Genomic DNA, 19953 nt, shown 5'->3' with positions numbered 1-19953 from the left:
TCTGCGCTTCACTTCCCACGGGGTGGCTTGCTTTCAGCCATCCTTCAGCTTTCATTGTGCTCTGAAACAGAGGGCTGGCAGCTGGACAGCCCAGGCTGGTGTTTCTGAGCGGGATCCAAGCAGCTGTTTGTGCTCGCAGATGGTGCTAGTGCTCACTGCCTTCCCTGCTGGGCTCAGCTGCGTGCGGGCAGGCTTCAGGCAGAGGCTGCGGACAGCCCCCTGCCTGTGGCACTGCCTGTTTGAGTCAGCTCTTCCTGGAGGTTTGAGAGCAGGTCTGGTGCTGGGCACCGGGTGAGTGGGGTCACGTCTCCCCGAAGAGACAAGTTGCCGGACCACCACAGCCACCCACTGCTGGACAAACAGACACGGGCAGTGGGATGGGAGCTGACAAACAGACAAAGGGTAGAGGGGCATGGCCGTGAGCTGCATTGTGCTTGCTCAGCCAGTGTCGCAGTGAGCGTGAGAGGAGCTCCCCAAGAGGTGCCTTGCACAGCTGCCGCTGCCCCCTCTCACTCTGTCCCCCACAGCAGACCTTGCACGGGGTGAGGGCTCCCTTATCACCCTGTGTTTACCTGTCTGGAGGAGCATGCTGCAGAGGGACTGGTTAACCATCACCCATGGGAAGCAGGACAGGGAAAGGTCTGATGGGACAGGCTGTCCATGACCCCTCACCCTTCATGGGGGAGGCTCAGACCCCAGCTGGTCCCATGTACTCACCAGCGGCTGTGGGCTGCTCCAGGAACAGCTCTGGTGTCAGCCACGTTTCACAGCTCAGAGTTAGCCCTCCTGTGTTAAAGCCCGCTGAGACCCCCTCCCAAAGTAAACAGGAGCCAGTTTATTGCTTGCTGGAGTCGTTTCCCAGAGAGGTCAGGAGGGCTCTCCATGGGGCTTGTCACAGCCTGCTAAGCTCCACTGAGCCACAATGTTAGGAGAGCATCATGCGCTGGGAAGAACAGTGTTTAGCCATGGGGATGCCTGAAGCCTGCTCTAAACCTTGGGACAAAGTCCTGTTTGTCTTCCCTTGCTCTTCAGGGTGCTGTGCTCTGGGCTCCCCTGCCTGCTTGTTTATGGCACTGATGCAGAAAATTGCAATGGCTGTAATTGCCAGTGGTTTGCTGATTGTGTGCCTGTCCCATTTCTGGGCTGGAGACAAAAGCCCTAAATACCCTTCCAAGGTTTGAAACCGTGTCATCCTGATGGGCAAGAAGGGGAAGGGATTTATTTATGCGTTTGCTTAAAGACTGCCTAGACACAAAATAAGACCGGTGCACCTCAGGGCAGGAGCAACGCCGGCATCCCTGGGGACTGCCCTGTAATGCCAGTTCACTGCCCCCACGTGCCTCCCTGCACCAGGGAGGCAGCTGGGCAACCCCACATCCCCTCTGGGCTTAGTGTGCGGGAGGCTGACCCCGCACAGGCTGCCAGCTCTTCTTCTGGCACTGATCCCTCTGCAGCTCGGGCAAATTGGCAGAAAGCTTTCCCTGGGGGCCTGAGCCACCATGGACCCATGCTCTGTGTGCCTGAGCCAGCCCTGCAGGAGACTGCTCCTGGCAGGGTCCCTGCCTCCAGCCGGATACTGCCGGGAGGATCCGCAGGCTTTTGAGAAGGGGGGAACCCCACCCTGCGTGTGAGACCCCAGCAGGAGCTCAGCAGCAGCTGCAGCAGGGCTGAGCAGAACGATGCAAGATGTCTGGAGATGGCCAGCTACCGGCAGGAGTGCGTGGGAGAGGAGCTGCCCGCCACTGGGCTCTGCCTGTGTGCGGGAAGGACCACACAGACACTTTGCTGTCCAGCCCTTCATAGCCTTGGGGTGTCTGGAAAGAGCAGCACAGCTTTTCCATCCACTCCTGGGCTGGGTCTCCCCTCCAAAGCTGCTCCGTCACCCCCCAAAACAGGCAGAGCAGCAGTGCAGCCCCCAGAAGTGGGACTGGCGGATCTGTGGTTGTGCTGCTGGATGCTGGGGGGGCATCGAGCATCAGTCTGGGGCCTGAGGGGTGTCACTATGGCTGAAGGAGCTTTGCATGGGACCCTGGGGAGGAGAGAATGAGGATTTGACTGGACAGAGCCCCTGAGGGCAGCCAGGGCAACTGTTGGCACCGCACAGTGTGATGGACATGGGGACACCCTGACACATCGTGCAGCTGCAGCTTTGCACTGTGCAAGCCAGGGAGCACCAGCAGCTTGGTTACAGCCCTGCCAGGCCCCCAGGGAAGGACCCTGTGCACAGCCACATCGGAGCACATTTGTGCAGAAAGGGTAAAACTTCAGATGCTCGGTGTTGTTTCAACCCTGGAGCCTCTTCAATAGCAAGCTGCCCTCTGGAGACCTCCCCTTCGGCCGCAGAATGGAAGTAGCAGCCTCAGCACTTCGGCAGAGGCAGTGAGCTTTCGGCCTCCGGCCCCGCTGAATAGCAGCAGAATTCATTATAGCCCCATTTCACTTCTGCCTCCAATTATCTCCCTGGACAATGGGCCGGGGCTGCGGTGGAAGGTCCCTTTCAGGAGGTGCCGGTAGCAGGACATACTGCTGGGGCTTGGCCGAGAGCCCCCTTACTGGAGGGCAGTGACCTGAGTCCAGCAAATGCCAGTTTTCGGCCCAGGCAGTGAGCATGCACAGGACAGCAGGGCCAGCCCGGCTCCAGGGCCCAGGGGATGCTCCCTGCAGGGCGGGAAGCACTTGTTAACAAAAGCTAGCCCCAGTCTGCGAAACACCTGCAATATGGGGGTATTTTGGTCAAAAGTAAGATATTGATGATCACTTTAATCAAGTACCGGAGTGCTATTTTATCCTTACAAACACAGAGGTGATTCAGCTCATCTGGCACTTTGCACAGCAACTTGGGAGCCAGCAAAGACCAGAGGCACTACTTGCACAGTGGTTCTGACCCATGGGCCTAGGCTCCTGCAGGTGACACCTTGTATCCAAGGACCAAGATATCTTCCTTGCTGCGTTTTGGCCACCCAGATCACCACTCTCCAGCCAGCCATGTGTAGACCATCAGCTGCTGAGGTGGAGAAACCAGCAGCAATCAGTGCCGGAGCCCATTGGGGCTCTCTGAGAGGCTGGAACTGGGCTTGGGGGTCAGAAGATGGACATGACACCTAGGTAAGGGCTGGTCCTCACCAGTTCCCCCCTGGTTGCTTGGAGAGTCCCCTCTCTTCCAGAGATGCTGTGCCCCAACCACACTCATTGCTGCATAGCTCCCCAGAGCCTTGCTCCTGCCCAGTGGAGCAGAACTTGCTGGAGGGAGATTTGAGGGTGGTTGATGCTTGGAGCAAACTTTGGTGTGGGGAAGGGGCAGGTCCCCAAAGCCTGTGGGCTTTGTGGGGTGACTTGCAGCTACGCAGGCAGGGAGAGCCTGGAGGTTTCTGCAGCTACCCTGTCCCTTCCGCCACTGGCTTTGCAAGACATAAGGGCTGTTTTGGAGAAGCCAGCACAGGGGAGTGACTTTGCAACAGCAGGTCCAATCCTGGCATGCTCAAGGCCATTGCAGGCCATTGTGGTGTGCAGGTCATCAAAGCAGGCTGTGCCCCAAGCTGGAGACCCTGCAGAGAAACCCCAGGGAGAGCGCGGCAAGGGCTGAGGACATTTCCGATGGAGGCAGACAGGACACTCAGCCTACTTAGTTTATCAGGAAGAAGATCAAGAGGCAGCTTGATTACAGTCACAAGGACCTTGGTGCGTAAGTACCTTGGCAGAAATAACAAGCCAGGTACTTAAGAGCTCTTTAATCTAGCAGGGAAAAGCAAAACAAGGGCCAATTGCTCCACATTTCTAGCAGTCCGGGTGATTAACTCCAGAAGGAGAGGCAGGAACCCAGGCTGCCTTCCCTGAGGCTGCTGCAGGGCTGGCTGGGAGCTCTCACCTCAGCATCACCTGGAGCACCGTATTCTACCTTAACATAAGGTACAAAAATCTTCTGGAGATAGCCGAGGGGCTGCAGCAGGGCTGGGGCACCATGGGGTGACCTGTCAAACACTTTGGCTGCAGAGGGCGCACCTCTTCTTGGCAGGCGAGGTGCCCACCGCTGGTCCTTGGGACAAGGTAGGGTACAGGTGGGATTGTCTGGGAGCAGCGGCTGGCTTGGCACAGGGTGGGTGGTTCTGGCCAGGGAATCTACAAATTGGCATTTATGTTGAGATTGCAGCTGAAGGCTCTTTGTGCCTGAGGGATCTCCAGCTACTGAGGTTTGAGCACCTGAGTAGAGAAATGATTGATCCTCTCTGTGCAAGCTCACAAACCTGAAAAAAAGCTGCAGGGGAGCCGGATTGCCCAGCAGCCAGCAGCACCTGGGACTGATCCCGGTAATGTGCCCCTGGGATCTCCTGCTGGACACAGCTAACAGGTACTGAGCAGCTGCATCTCCATCATTCCAACAACACAGCGAAGCAGAAGGAGGAATGGAGCATTTATCCCATGGAGTGATTCATGTTTCTATTTAAATCCTATTTTTCCTCAGGTTTTTAGAGATTTCTGGTTAAAAATCAATAGCCTGGCCAGGGCCCTGTTGCAAAGCATCGGGAAGAAGCCCAGGAGGATGGCTCAGGGCCCTCTGTGCAGCCCTGATGCCCCACATGCTGCCAGTGGGGCTAACAAAAGGCCAGCAGTGGGGCCAGCCCATGCTGGGAGCGCCGTGGTGCCACTGCTGAATAGCTCTTCCCGCACAGAGGAAGGCATGAAGAGGCGTAATCAAATAAGGGTATCAGCATGGTGCTCCTTGAACGGCGCTCCCAGCGTGAGCTGGTGCCGAGGCCAGGCGGAGGTGACAGGTATCTTTATCCCGCCACGCAGGAGAGCTCCAACATCCCGCTGGCAGGAATTTGTCTGCAAATTTTCCCCCATTGAAAGGAGCGAGGGGGCCAGTGAGGCGCAGGCTGAGATGATCGCTTGATTAAGGCTGGGGCAAGCGAGGTGGAGAGACGGGGCAGCTCCCAGGGAGCCGTGCTCCCAGCCCTTAACCTCTCCTTGGGAGACCGCAAATTATCTCTGTTAATGTATCAGCCCCCTGGTATCCTACAAATAAGTCGTCTGACTAAGTGCGTGTCAAGGCATTCGCAGGAGTTGTTACCTTTTCATCACTTAATCATTTTCACCATCATCATTTAATTTATCTTGCAATAAACTTTAACCTGGTGAGTCCCGGGAAAGGCAGGTAAAGAGGCTTACCAGCCCAGCTGGACTGTAAACACGAGCAGGAGGCACCGGCTGTAAAAGGGGTTTGAAAAGCACAGGGAAACAGTTTTCCCTGCTCCCCCAGGGAAACGGGAAACCCTCTGCCACGGGGACAGGGGTATTCCCAGCCCCACTTCCCATCCCGCTCCCCTGCCAGCCTGGGACGAGTGAGTGCGCAGAGCTGGGGTCCCTTTCTGCCAGGGACCGGGAGCGGCTGGAGAGAGGATGCTCCCCCGGTGTACCGGGGCCGGGGCGGGGGCACATCACGCACTCCCCCTGGGTGCCAGGAGTGATTTACACAGTGCACTGAGAGCAGAGTCAATTAAGGTCACATTTCTGTGTTGCTAAACAACAGGCGGCTCTGGGTTCAGGCCTGCTGAAAAGAAAACAAAAGCCACCCCTTGAAACAGGGGCTTTGAGAGGGTTCAAAGGATCACGAAACAAAAGGCGGGCTTTGTGGGCTGCCCTCGCCCGCGCCTTCCCGGGCCCTTCCACCACCAGAGACACCGTTAATGTGGCAAGGGGGAGTTTTTAATTGTGCGGCACAAACAATGCTGGCATATTTAGGCCGGCCTCATTACAGAGCCATCCAAAATGCCTGAGAAGCATTCCCACCGCTTAGCATAAATAGCAGAAACGCTCTTTCACGAGCAGAGCAGGTCCCATCTGCTCGCAGCCCATCCTCACCTTGACTTGCAATGATGAGCCTGCTGGGTCGGCCCCTCTGCCCTGCTGCTCCCAAACTCCAGCGCGGCAACCTGCCTCTCTGCTCTCAGCTCACCCCACTGTAGGGTGCTCTCTGCACCCCACAGGAGTGGAGGGCAGGAGCCCTGGGGTTTTTCAGCAAGGGGTGCTTGACTGAATTGGCTGGTGCGGCATGCCTGGCTGGGGTTTGCTCTGCCCACCTTGCTCCAATGGCTCAGCCATGGGTGCTGGGTGTCTCAAGGGGCGTCATGCACGGCTCCTGACCAGACAAGGCAGTTTGCAGTGGCCCCGCTGGGTGCTGGCTGATGTCCCTTATGGGGAATGAGGCAGAGAAGGTCTTGGGCACCTTCTCCAGCTAGGCTGAGTCTGAATTGGCAATAAGACTGACATTTCCCAGAGAGACCCAAACCCAACTGGGAACCGGGGTCTGGGCTCTTCATGGCTGTGGCTCTTTCAGGTTTACACCCCAATGCACTTATTGGAGCTCCCTACCAGCTGGTGCATGAGTGCCCTTGACCCAAGCAGAACATCCCACCAGCCCCTTGCAGTGAGCCACACCAGCAGGCCATCGCCCAGACTGGGCAGAGGAGCACATGGCTGGGAGGGGGCTGCCCTGGCAGGGACACAGGCCCTCCGGGGCTTGGGAATGGCATGGCTGCAAACACTGCTGGGTCGGCTGCCACCACCGAGCCCAGCAATGTGCCTGGCTTTCCTGAGCAAGCGGTGCTGGCAGGTTGCAGCCTGGCAGCCAAGGTGAGGACGGAGCTGTGCCGAGCGGGGCAGCGAGGCTGCTGGAACCGTGGGCCTGGAGAGCAGGCACCATGGCACAGAGACAAGCCAGCCCAAAACCCCCCAGGCAGGGGGCCCTACAGGAGCCAAGCTGTGCTCCCTGCACCAGGAGTAGTACTAGGAGTAGTAAAGGCACTGCAGCCACCCACCCTGCATGTCCCACATGTTCAGGGAGCACAGGGACCCCTTTGCAGCCCAAGCAGCTTCTGTGCCCCCTGCCCTGCCTGGCTCTCCCACTTTCCCCCAGGACTTGCAGCTCCCACCCCTGGAGCGAGCTGCCCTGGCGGCCACGAGCAGCCCAGCGCAGGGCAGCCGGGGCGGTGAGCCTGTTTGCATTGCGTGGGTCCTGGCATAGAGCCTTGTCAGCCCACAGGGATCAAAGCAAGCGGCGTTCCCCCGACCGATACCTGATCCCGGAGCTGGAAGGGAGCCGGGAGGCTGCTGAGTGCCTCCTGCACCGCTCCCACCACCATGCAGCGCCGAGCGTGCCAAAGGCCCCGCACCACCGGGCTGTGTTTTATGGTACTGCCGTTTCTGCCAGCTCCCTCTTCCCCCCCTTTGCCTCCCCTTTCTTGGAGGCAACAAGCTCCCCCACGCCCACAGTTTATTAAAAATCCTGGGTACCTTGGAAGAGACAACACAATAGTGTACTTGTTACAGCTGCCTTATATTAATGGACTGCCCCTTTTGATTTTAGAGTGGAACTTTTGGCAGAAAACCAGCATCCAAAAGGGAAAATGGCTGTAAAACTCAGCAAAATGTGGTGGTGGGGAAGCCCCCAGCTTTGATCAGAAAGGCTTGAAGATGAATCACGGTGATGCCCAGGCAGATTTGCTAGAGGTGAAGTTCAGTTGCAAAGAGGGGAGCCAGGGTGGGCGCGAAGAGGCTGGCCAAGGCGGTGATGAGGCCAGGATGGAAGGGAGCCACAGCAGCCAGAGGTTCAAAGGCCTCTGCAGCGAGGAGCAGAATTGGAGGATTATTCACTTTCTATATTTTCACTCCTGCAGCACACATGGGAATCTAATTGGCCAGGATGAGAAATACAGCCAGACAGCTTACAAGTGGGCTTGAGAAGACAGAAAAATATTTGCAGCTGCAAGCCATTAAAGGCAAACCCAGCCTTGCTCTTACACTTTAATTACCCTGCTGTACGCTCTCCTCCGCGTACCAGAGCTAACGTCAGTTCAGAAACCTTTCTGATCTTAAAAGGCCAAGTGCAACGCCTGGCTGCACCGGGGTGGCAGTGCTCTGGCACAGTGAGGGCTGCACACCTCGCAGGGCATCCAGTCATCAACTCTCCCCCCACTGTACCAACACAGATCCTGACACTGCTCCTGCAAGGCTGACAGCACCCTGCGTCCCCCCAAAGGGGTTAGCGTGGCTTTTTGTGGAGGGAGGGAGCCCAGTCTCAGGGGGTCAGGGCTTCCCATGAAGCCCATGCTCTGCAGGGTCTGGCCAAGCTCATCCCAGTGTCTCCCTGCAGTGGTGGCGTGTGGCAAAGCCCTTTGCGTGGCAATGCCCACAGGTGCGTCCTCCCACAGCTTCCCCAGCCATCATTACTACTTTTGCGATGCAGCTGAGTCACTTATTCCCCAAGATCCAAAAGCACTTGCTGGGGAGATTTTTCTCTTCTCGGCACCTGGACCCACCCTGACGGCTGGAGGCAAAGGGTGATGGAGGGACCCCCATTTCCCCACCCTCACATCTCCACCATGGCAGCCACGTGTCCAGATCACTCATCCCAGTGCTATAGGCACTGCAGGCTGCCTGGAGGATCATGCTGCCCACAGCCACAGGGCAGCCACCCCAGGGTGCCAGCAGCACAGCACTGCCTGCGGGGGGCCTCTGGATTCAGCGAGGGGTGGTACAGCGGCAGTCACGGCCCATGCCGCCCGGCCACCATCGTGCTGCTCCCAGCTCCTTGACTGCTCATTTCCTTTTCCGCTCCTGCAGTGACACCAAAGATGTTATTGCAGGTGCCGGCCCCGGCTCCACTCACTCCCCTGCGTCGTTCACCCTGCTTCTCCTGAAACCTGAGGAGAACTGAACTCATTTTATGCCATTTTATTTCAATGCTCTGAGTGTTAACCTTGTGCCAGGCATTTTAAATCCAGCTATAAACATGGGAGAGGAGAGGGGCTGCAACTTTGGCTTAATGGGGCAAGTTTTTATTGATTACTTTGAAGCTTTGATGCGATCTCTTTCCAAATGCTTGAGCTGGGGCGGAAGAGGGTGTTTGAGTCTGGACTCATTTTAAATTGAGCTTAGAGTTGCTCGGCAGCACCAAAGGGGCATAGCAGGACATAGCCAAGGACCCCAAAAGACAGGGAAAAACCCTCAGGTGGAAGGTCTGAAATTAATACATGGTATTTGCGCTAGTTTGAGACATTAAACCCAGGTGTGTGCATGGGACAAGGGGAAGATCCACCTGGAAGTGCTGGTGCTGGGACTGTGCACCAGGGCATAGGCACGGAGCTCTCTGGTCCTGAGTCCCCGTAGTGTCAGTCCTGCAGGGTTGAGAGAGCTGCTGTGCTTCTGGGGACACATTTCAAGTCCAGTAAGGAAATGCAGAGACAGACAGGCTCAGGAGCCCAGTGCTGCCTGGGGACATGTCTGCTGGAGCCAGCGTGCTGGGGGGTGACGCGGTGTCACCGGCACTGCCCAGGGGCCGATGGGCACAGCACAGCAGAGCCTTGAAGGCCGGATGGCGCAGGGGCAGCAATGCAGCACTGCCAGCAGCCCCGGCAGGCCTCCATGCATGGAGTGCAGCGGGCAGGACCCAGCCTTTCTCTCTCCTGCCCCACACCCTGCCAACCTGGCAGGAGCTGGCAGGGAGGGCAGAGAGGGTGTCATGCCCCAGGAGTCCACCTGTGCCAGAGGACGGGGAGGAGGCGGCCGCTGGGGAGGGCAAAGTGAGGCTAAATAAGGATGCTGGATGCTCCTGGCTGCCAGCCCAGTGTCACCCCCGCAAAGCACCCAGTGGCAGATGAAAATCAAACCCCAATGGGAAGATGATGCCCAGGGCCTGGCTAAGCACCAAAGGAGTGATGTTAGCCCCTCTGTGGGGTGCAGGCCAGCGAGGGCCTTTCTGGCCACTGTGTCCCCAGTGGGAATTTGCCACGATCCTGTCTCACCCCTAGGGGGGTGGAGGTTTTCCCTGTGCTCCCCAGGAGAGGACTGGCCAGGGGACATGTTTGGGGGCTGAGAAGCTGGGCGGCTGCTGCATGCCCAGGCCAGCATCGGGGCTGCTCCCGGCTCTGCCCCGCTCAGCTGCTCCTGGCCCCTGCCGAGCCCCGAGGGGCAATGCAGGGGGAGCGGGGGCTCCAGATTGGAACCACATGGAAGCACATTTGCAACGAATTAGGCTGGGAGCCAGCAGCTTTTGCTTGGCCGGGTGTGCAGCCAATCTTTGGGGATTGTCAGCTCCTCCCAGGTTTCCACAGCGGATGTTCCCCGGCCAGAGCACAGCTGGGCTCTACGCGAAGCCACGACCAAGGCAGCCCAGAAGAAGAGCACACACGCGGGCAGGGACCCCCACCCACACACACACTCTGCTGGGTCAAGCAGGCCCCCATGCATTCTTTACCTGTGCTGAGGATGCTTTTGGGGGAGTGAGGGTGCCCCAGCACTCTGGGGAAGAGGAGGAGGTACACAGGAGGGTTTATTTGACTGTTTCCCAGCATGGCAGCAATGGGCAGCGAGGGGGCAGCTGCAGCGGGCATTATGTCTCTCTGCCTGCCCTGGCTCACCGACCCCTCGAGCTGCACCCAAAATTTGGCAGCTGGAGGGGTCCAGCTCGGGTGTTGGTGTGAAATCACATCTAGTGGATACCTTAGAAAAGGGCTGACCCTAGAGGGGTGAAGAAAAGCTCCACCTGGCAGCCCTTACGGGGGGGAGAGGGTTAAATCAGTGGTACAGAAAGGCTTTGAGTGTGCATGTCAAAGAATGACACTAACAACTCATGTGACAACCTGCCAGGAAAACTTTTCAGATCATAATTCGCATAGCGTTTGTATCATGTTCCCTTCCTGTTTAAAAAGACAATATGGAAACCGTGCAAGGGGTTATTTGCTGGTCAGGCCGGTTTGCTGGTTATGCTCCCTGTCACGCACATCCCTTTAGGAAGTGATGCCACTGTGACAGACATAATTTCTAAAAATAACACCATCCCATGCATTAGTCTCCAGTGCCATTTGTTTTAATAATTCTTCCCCAATTAAAAAATAATGGCTAATGATTAGCAGTGAGTGCATACTAAGACCCTGCCAGAACAAGAAATTGGGGTGCCTCCCCACAAGCCATCCAAGCATCTTCCTAGGTGGCATGTCCTCCCAATGGCAGAGGACAGAGAAGGGACGCTGCCTTCCTCTGCCCAGCCCAGCCATTTCAGCCCTTGCAAACCCACCACCAGCATTTCACTGATCCTGCCCCACATCTGAAGGACAAATCCTGGGGGCGCCCAGAGCCCCTGCGCAGCTGCGGAGCCACAGCACGGGTGCTTGGCTGGATGCTTGGGGCCCCAGGGGCACTATGGCTCTCCAATAAGGCCATGTCTGCTGTAAAACAGCCTCTTGTTTCATGAGTAAGGATATTTATGAAATGACAGGCTGCAGTATTAGCCTCTGGTTGGCAAGCGAGCATGCCAGTAGCATGGCAACCGGGCACAGCCTGCAAAAGCCTTTTGCTGCAGTCTGGGCAGGAAGGTGCTTTGTGGGGTCCGCTGGTGGGTTTCACGTCCAGCACTGTGCACAGCCCCTGCTCCCTGCATGCTGCCCGTGCCCAGCTCCCGGCGCAGAGGGGCCAGGGCAGGAGCTGCCCATGCGTGGGCATCCCCAGCTGGGGGAGCTGACCTGCAAGCCCCCCATGTGCTCCCACTGATCACCCTGCAGCAGCAGCAGCCCAAACACAACTCCCCTTTGGATTTTTTTTTTTTTATCGCCTGCATAGCGCTGGCGAAGGAAGGGAGGCCACCGCCGGGGAACATCTGGGCTCCATTGCTCATTGTCTGGCAATTAATGTCAGTGCTGAAGACAGAAGGGACGTCAGATATTAAATAAACACAACCGCACTCTGCAGACCAAAACAGCCCCCCTGGGGAAAGGCACACATGCACCCGCTCCCGCACGCCCCCCCCGGCACGGCCCCAGCCAGGGCGCAGGACACAGGCGGCTTGCCGCACACACGTGTGAGCACAGCCACACACGCTTACAGGCTCCCACACAGCTTGGGTTTCACGTCAGCTAAGGCAGAGCACGGAAAAAAAATAGAACTCCTTTTCCTTTTTCGTTTTCCAGCAGGCAGATTACATCTGTGAGTGCAGAAACTGCCAAAAACTCGACCCCATGAAACAGGGTGATGCAGGAAAGGTGGCCAGAGCCCCCCAGGGTCTGGGCTGGCTGGTACCCCCGCAGCCAAAGCTGCTGATCGGGGTCTCGCCCCTGGGCTGGACACATGCCTCTGGCAAGGAGCAGCCACGTGCCGGTCCCCGTGGGTGTGCACACTTCACACACGGGGCCATGCCGGCTGTGCCCTGCCTTTACGGGTACACCCAGCCCCTCCTGCTGCCCCCACAGTCCCAGCACAGCCCAGCACATTGAGGGGCTGACAGCAAATTAGCTCAAGGCCCTACCCTGTGGGTTCCTGTGCATCCTGCTGGCCAAACAGTGGGGATGGACAGTCCCATTCTCCCTTCCACCGAGCTGGTTAAAGCGTGTGTTTCCCCCAACTCCAACCTCAGGGGACTCAGGGGACACTGAAGCCTTTTCTTCTGCCCTTTCCCTGCCTGTGCTCAGAGTCAGAGCAAGTGTGAGAGCATCTGGACCCCCAGAGAGCGGGGAGGCTGCCCAGCCACTGCGCAATGGCAGGCACGTGCCTCAGTACTGCTCCTGCAGGCTGCCAGCCCCCGGGCTGAGTGAGCTGGTGCACTATTTAGTTCACAGGCTGGGGCAGCTATTCCCCACGGGCTGCCTCATGACAGGCAAAGGATGTACAGTTGGGCTGCTGGCCCAGCCCTAGCTCGCAGGGCATGCTGGCTGGGTCACCGGAGCACAGCAAGACTCAGCATCACCCCTGTGTGCAGCTGCGGTGCCAGGCTGGCCTCAACTTCATGCTGCCATGCAGATGCTGCTCTGATGTGTGTGTAAGAGCCACACCACAGCACTGGGGCATGGTAGGGACTGGTGCTTGCTGCTGTGCAGCTGTGCAGGATGCTCCTGACCTCTGCCTGCGCTGCAACGCTGGATCAAAGTTTACTGCATCCCGGCATTTTCCATCAAACAGGAGGTGTTTCAGCAAGGCATGTTCACCCTGTACAAGTGCGGGGGCAAAAGCAAAACACGGTGGGCTGGTAGGTGCCCAGGCTCGGCCTGAGTGGTCTCCCATCCCTTCTGGCCTTAAACTGGTGGGTCTTGGAAAGGGCAGCGAGGAAATGGACAGGCAGTGAAAGATGCCCCGTTCACACAGGAGAAGAGTGTTGCACCAGCCAAGGACAGCTCACAGGGTTTTCTGCTCCTATGTGCGTCAGGGACTCATTAGCTCAGGGCTGGCTGTGCCTACTTTATTCTCTGGAAGCTTTTGTTCCCATACAGAAATGTAGTCTCTCTCTCCATCACCCTTAGCCCCTTTTAATATTAAGGTCAATAGGTTGATGATTAAGCAGGAAGAGGGCATGAAGAATCAACCAAATTAAATCTTGTGTGCAAACAGGTGGGTGTGAAATTTCAATCAATGGCTGGTGTTAGCAGGGACCTCCGGGATCCCGATTTCCCAGGGGAAGACTGGGCAGCCCCAGGGGGATTTGGGTACAAAAACTCCAGACATGGGAGAATAGAAAAAAGTCTTCTCAAAAACCAATATTGACAAGGTCCCTGTGTTTGCACCCCGGCTTTCCTCGGCAGCACAAAGGGAGATGATTATCCCGGGTCCGGTGGGGAGGGGATGAGGGGAGCTCAAAGGTGAGCCGAGCCCCCCTGGCTCCCCTGGCCCCAGCCCCTATGCTTAATCCCCCTCTCGCCTGAGCTTTGAAGTCTCCAGAGGTCGAATATGGGATGTAAATCACGTTAGCCGCAGTGTGTGATCACAACACCACTGCGAGACAATGCCGCGCTTCCCCTGGTGCCCAGGCATCCCACCGAGCCACGGCCAGCGCCGGGTTATAAACAGCCCTGAGCTGTGGACGAAAGTGGGGACCGAGGGTGGGGTGTGGTGGGGGACAGCCATCACAGGCAGGAGAGATTCTCATGCTCTGCTGTGGAGCTGGGAGCGGGAGCCGTGGTGGGCACCGGCGCCCAGCGGCCGCAGGGATGCAGATAGCAGGAGGCTCGTCCCTGGGATTAATTAGCAAAGGCTGTGGCCACAGAGCGATGTAAAACACAGGCTGTTTGCTGGGGCGTTGGTTACCAGGGCTGTCCTGCAGTGTTGCACATCTTGTAAGCATTAGCATCACGTAAGAGGAGCCTGCACAGAAGGACGTGGAGTTTATTGGGTTGTAAACTGCGTTGTTCCTGTTACAGTAACGACGTCGCTGGTGAAGAAATGTGCCTTTCGCACATGAGGCTCAGAAACCAGGTGTGCTGGCAGGAAACATAGCAGGGTTTGGAGGCTCTACTATCACCATTGGGATAACAGAGAAACAAAGCAGGCATGGGAGAAAGCAGGAGGAGGCACCAAAGACATGCTACCACTACCCCCAGGGCTGCTGTGCCTTTCAGCCATTTGCATTTATCTGCCCCAGGCCCAGCTTGCCAGTGCTCAGCCCCCCTTCTCCCCAACACAGGGCTGCACACCCCATCCACTGCCTGGGAATTTCAGACCCAGGGTGCAAGGCAGTGACAGGGAGGCAGCAAGTATCTGCAAGCTCCTCGGCTCTGTTTTGATGCCCTTCACTCTGCCTTGCTCCAGCACTTGCACTGCTTCCTGCAGCAGCTGGGAAGATGTGACACATTGGGTGCTGCCCAGCACAGCACAAGGGCACTGCTGCCCGAGCGAGCAGCCCCGAGCATCAAGAGCTTCCCTGCCCCGCAGAAAAGTCTCCCGTGTTTAATCTTCTCTTAGCCAAGGAAGCATCCTCCAAAAAAAAGTGACGGTGGACCTGAATAACTAACCCATTTCCTTTCTTCCCACTACCAAAAATGCATCCCTTCTCTGAAGGCAGCATGTTAGCTGGTTTAAGTCTTTTTTCACCATTTCACACCCAAACCAGGACTGATTGTCCAAGACCAGCACCTGAGCTTATCAGCCACCACCATACGGCTGCACAGACCTGGATGAACTGCATTACAGGCACGTCCCTACCAGCCTGGCTCGAAATGCCCCTGGTTTCTCCCCAGAGCTGCCACCTGCCTTGGTGGCCCCAGCAGACCTTCCCCAGCAGGTGCCTGGTGGAAAAGTCAGGACCTGTCATGCTCTCTGCCTGGTGCTGAGTGACGGAGAGGAGCTGGATGATGCCAGGGATCTGAACCACATGACATCACATGACCACACGTACCCGCTAACAGGCACCAGGTGCAGGTAGCAGCCCAGCTCACCCCGCCAGGCTCCCCTTTGCTCCTCTGCAGTTGGAGGGACTGCTCCAACCCTGCTCACTGCTGCAGCGCCTGAGCACAGGGCCCTGGCAGCCAGAAAATATCTGCTTTCGAAGCTTTTTTTCTTAATTCTTAATTGGGAGACCAGATTTTTTTTTTTAACAAAATACGTTGTTATTGTGGAAAATATCTGCTCTCCACAGAAAATGGCTTGCATTCGCTGTACACATTGTGGGCCATACCAGAAAACATCTGATGTGCTTCCAAAACCGCTGGGGCATTTCTTTTCCTATTAGAGTGGAAATTTTCTTCAGGAAACAAGTTTTTCCTAGTTTGCACTGACATTTGCTGCAGCAGAAAGCAAGCAGCTCTGCCCCCGTGCCACCCCTCCATCTCCGGGAGGTTGCATCGTAGGGGAACCCTGGCATGACCCGGCATTCAAACCTGCAGCACAAACCCTGGCTTCGACCCAAGCTTTGACCCAAGTCCTGTGGGCCAGCAAGCACCAACTGCCAGCACCCACCCAGGCTGGCCCAAAGGGGAACCACGGCTTCTCAGGGCAAGATGATATCTGTTTGAGAAACACAGATGAAAATACATTATTTTAGTCCTATCAACAGCCCCCCAGTGCCATGCGAGAGCCGAGAGGAGCTCAGCATGCCCAGCAGGCTGCCAGGGTCATGCTGGCACAAGGGCAGTTATGGAGATGCCCTTTTCTGCCCCGATGTGTGATCCGCCCGATACTGCGGCACTGCTATTTGTCCCACGTTGGAAGAAAGGTCTGAAATTTACTGTGGAGCTGCCATGTTTGGCTATTAGATTTGGAAAAGTGACTTGATTTTATCACCATATCTTCTGCCCATATTGCTGGTGTTTCACAACGTGAAGTACCAACAGTGTCCAAGACTAACATCTTCTATATTTAACATTAGCCAGTATGGCGGTACAACATCAACACTAACTGAAAGTTTAGAAAGCTAAATCAAAACCAAATACTGCCATTTCAATTTAGCATTTTCCATGATTATTCTATAGAAATTTTTTAAAAATACCCAACAACAACAACAAAGCACCCTGCAAAATTTCACTTGTGTCTTTAAAAAACATCTGTGATTAGCAGAGATGTCAGGATGGTGATTACAGCAACTCTACCCATTGGTTTTCCTGCTGTGTCCACAGCACCCCGTAGAAAGCACCCAGGAACAACTGTTATGGTCCCTCCACAACAACTACCGGCAGCCCAGGACTTAAAGGCTGCCTGGCTTGGGACGAGCTGCACCCTTTCCTGTTGGGGACTATTCCTTAACACTGTTCCCCCCAGCAAAGCCTCCAGGGACAGTAAAGAAAACTGCCTGTGACTTCCCACCTGAAACATACCTAACTGCTGCTCATCAAGTGTTTATAGGGTCAAAACCATAGCGGCTTGCTGGGGGCTTGTTAGGCAAGGGCTGGCTTCGCTGGCGACGAGCCCAGTGAAGATGCTGCAATGCCATGTGGCGCACCCAGCCAGGCCACAGCCATATTCTGAATTTCTTTCTTTTTTTTCTCCAAGCGGTCTTCTGAGAAAACATCTGCTGTGCCCCAAGCCCGCACCAAAGCCGAAGATCAAAATAAAGGACTTTTGTCTTTTTATTAAGCATTTTAGCAAACGTGACTATTACATTCATATTATATTTCCCTGTTTTGTACAAATACGTTTAAGTCAGCACTAAGAGGATTACATTTATGGTGCACCAATCTCTGCTCAAATGGGCTGACTAAAGAAACTCTTGTTAAACAGTATTTTCTCTAATGCCTGTTGCTTTTCTTCCTTGCCTTAGTGCTCAGACATCTATCCAGGCTCCCTAAATCCACCCTGCTCATAAGCTTTCAGATCAAGACTCTTCCCCCCTCCGCCCCCCTCCACACCCTTTAATACAGCTGAAGATGAACATTAGTGCTTGGTTCAACTGCACTGGAAAGGGAAAGGGCAGATTCATCAAAATCTTTATACCTCCATAGAAAAATGTAGCCTTTTGCCTTTCCTCGAGTGAATGCCTTTTCTAGAGGGTATTCATTAGGGGTTCGGTCTGTTTTTGCAGACAGCTCCACAGATGTTGACATTTTTTTTCTTCACTGGGTTAAGACGCCTTCTATAGGCTTTCAGTCTTCATTTGTTACTTCTTTATTATCCAAGAGGGGTTTTTCTTTCTTTTTTTTCTTCTTCTTTTTTTTTTTCTTTCTTCCCAAGGAGTTGACTTGGTTCTCTGAAGAGAGCAGTGGTAGTCAGGCTCATTATTATCTCGGACCCTTTTTCATCGCCCCGGCAGGCCAGCCGGGGCCGCGGGGCCATTGTGGCGGAGCAGCAGGTAGCTGTGGCACGGCGGGGTCAGCGCTCCGGCCGGCGCAGCGCCTTTGTGCGCCCGCCTCGTGCTGCCGGCTCCATTTGTCCGGTGGTGGGAAAGGTCAGGAGCACGCCACCGCTCTGTACCTGAGCTTTTGTCTCTGGCCTCTGCCAAGAGCTTATGGAAATAATTTGTTGGAAAGCAATCGCTGGATCTGGGGGGAAGCAGAGTGAAGGGGTGGAGGTGTGTCAGCAGGGATAGGGCTAGTACCAGAGCAGCCTGGTCCATCAGACATGCTGCTTCTTGGCCAGAGCTGTTGCATGCAGCCAGTGTCCACCCTCTGCATGCTGCTCGGGAAGCCACAGGCTTGCCGTGGTCCACAAGACTCAACATCATCACCTTTACACATAGAGATAGCCAGTTTCCCACAGTGAACTTTGCAAAGAGAGCAATTTGTCTTGGTGTGGAGACTTAACGAAAGATGCAGGCAGCACCCTGTGCTGAGACCCTGTCTCTGAGACCAAATGCACCACACTTTTCCCAGGACCCATCACCCTTGCCTGCAGATATACACCAAATACTCCATCCCAGTGCCAGAAGGTGTCAAAATACCTCTACTCCAGCTCCCAAAGAAAATTTACTGCATACCTAGAGACTTTTTCCCAAAAAAAGATTGCAGGGACAGACACAGGGACTGGGAAAGGCATCATATTCGAGTGGTGCTTCAGGACCTGCCGTAACAGAAACCAGAGGTAAGGGCTCCAGCCTATTCACAGCTGGGATCATTCTACCGTCTCACCGCTGCAGGCCATGCATTATCTCAGGGAAAAGGAAAACCCTCCAGCTCCTCCCAGGAGCCCTCCTGGCCCGTTTCTGGAGTCACCAGCCCAGCAGCCAGCACCGAGCTCCCCAGCCGTGCTGGGGACAGGGCTGGGCAGAGGTAACAGGTATCTTTATCCCGCCACCCAGGAGAGTTCCAGCATCCCACTGGCAGAAATTTGTCTGCAATGTTGAAAGGAGTGAGGGCACTGAGATGACCTCTTGATTATGGCCAGGGCAGGTGAGGTAGAGAGATGGGGCAGCTCCCAGGGAGCTGTTCTCCCAGCCCTTAGCCTCTCCTCCCCAGCTTGATGGTTTAATGCCATAGAGGGGCATGTCAGCTCCAGCCATGGGGCAGCAGGTGGGCATTAAGGGTGATGTAATATCCCAATTAGCACTCACCACCTAAATAATGCCGGCTGTGGTTGGGAAGGAAGGTGTCTGGCCAGCAGGCATAGCACCCTCCCATCTTCACAGCCCTACAGGCTTGTGCTGCTGCTGGGTGCCCATGCTGGGTGCCCAAGTGCTCCCCAGACACCCTCACCTAGTCGAAGGAGGAGCTGGAGGGCAGCAGCTTCCCCCCAGACAGCTGTAGCCCAGTGTCCAGATCAGAATATTGATGGGGACACTGAAAACCACCACATTCAGCCCCCACCAGTATGCTAAAAGCTCCTGCCATTTTCCCTTTTTATCACTGCTTTAGCAGGAGAGCTCTCATTAGCTTTACATATCATCCTTGGGGAAATAGTGCTGATAGATGCGTGAGATCAGGCGGGTGGATTTTCTTTTCATCACTTATGCTGAAGAAGTCTTCCACTGCTAAAAGCAAGAGGAGAACAAGCCAGCTCCTGCAGCTTAATAGTGATCAACCCAGAGGGTCACAGCTGGATTTCACGCGCCTTGCTCTGTGCCAGTGCCTGGGGACTGCCTGGCCCTAGTGGGCAGGGCAGGATCTGGCCCAGGGCAGCACTGACCTAGAAGAGCTTTCCTTGGGGCTGGGCTCCCCATTTCCCCCTGCACAAGGATGAGTTGCCTCCCTGTGCAGCATTTCACCCTGGCAAATTGCCAGCCACAACTACAGGGAGAATGCAGCTTTTATAGGAAAGTGGAGTGATGGTACCCTTGCTGCGCCTGTTCTCTCTCACCCCACTGTGTTTGCATTGGCCGTTGTGTTCCCCCCCGAGCGTGCTGCAAGCTTGGTGGTGCTGGCCGGCTGGCATTCACACGTACTGACCGGCATGTGAGTGCTGGATCCCTGGGCGCGGGATCCACAGCAGCCTTTGCATAAACGTTGCGAGTGCTGAGGTTTATAACCCAGAAAATCTGGGCTCTGAAGGGCTCTATCTGGTAGGGCAGGAGGCGTGCTGCCCTGCCCAGAGGCACTTTTATGCCATTGTGCCTTTTCAGCATTGCATTAAGGCAGCCAAAGAAGGGGGATTTTTAATGGTTCCAGGGGAACAAAGCAGGAACGTTCAGCCCAACTTCATTACAGAATCATCTGAAATGCTTGAGGAACGTTTCCCGCTAATTATCATAAATAGCCGAAAAAAATCTTTCCCTCCCAAAGCAGGTTCCAGCTGCCCCTCTGTGTTTTCTCACCTCCACTTCCAATAGCCTGATCC

Source organism: Phalacrocorax aristotelis, chromosome 7 (assembly GCF_949628215.1).
Source record: "Phalacrocorax aristotelis chromosome 7, bGulAri2.1, whole genome shotgun sequence".
Lineage (NCBI taxonomy): Eukaryota > Metazoa > Chordata > Aves > Suliformes > Phalacrocoracidae > Phalacrocorax > Phalacrocorax aristotelis.
Note: the sequence above shows the minus strand (reverse complement) of the source record.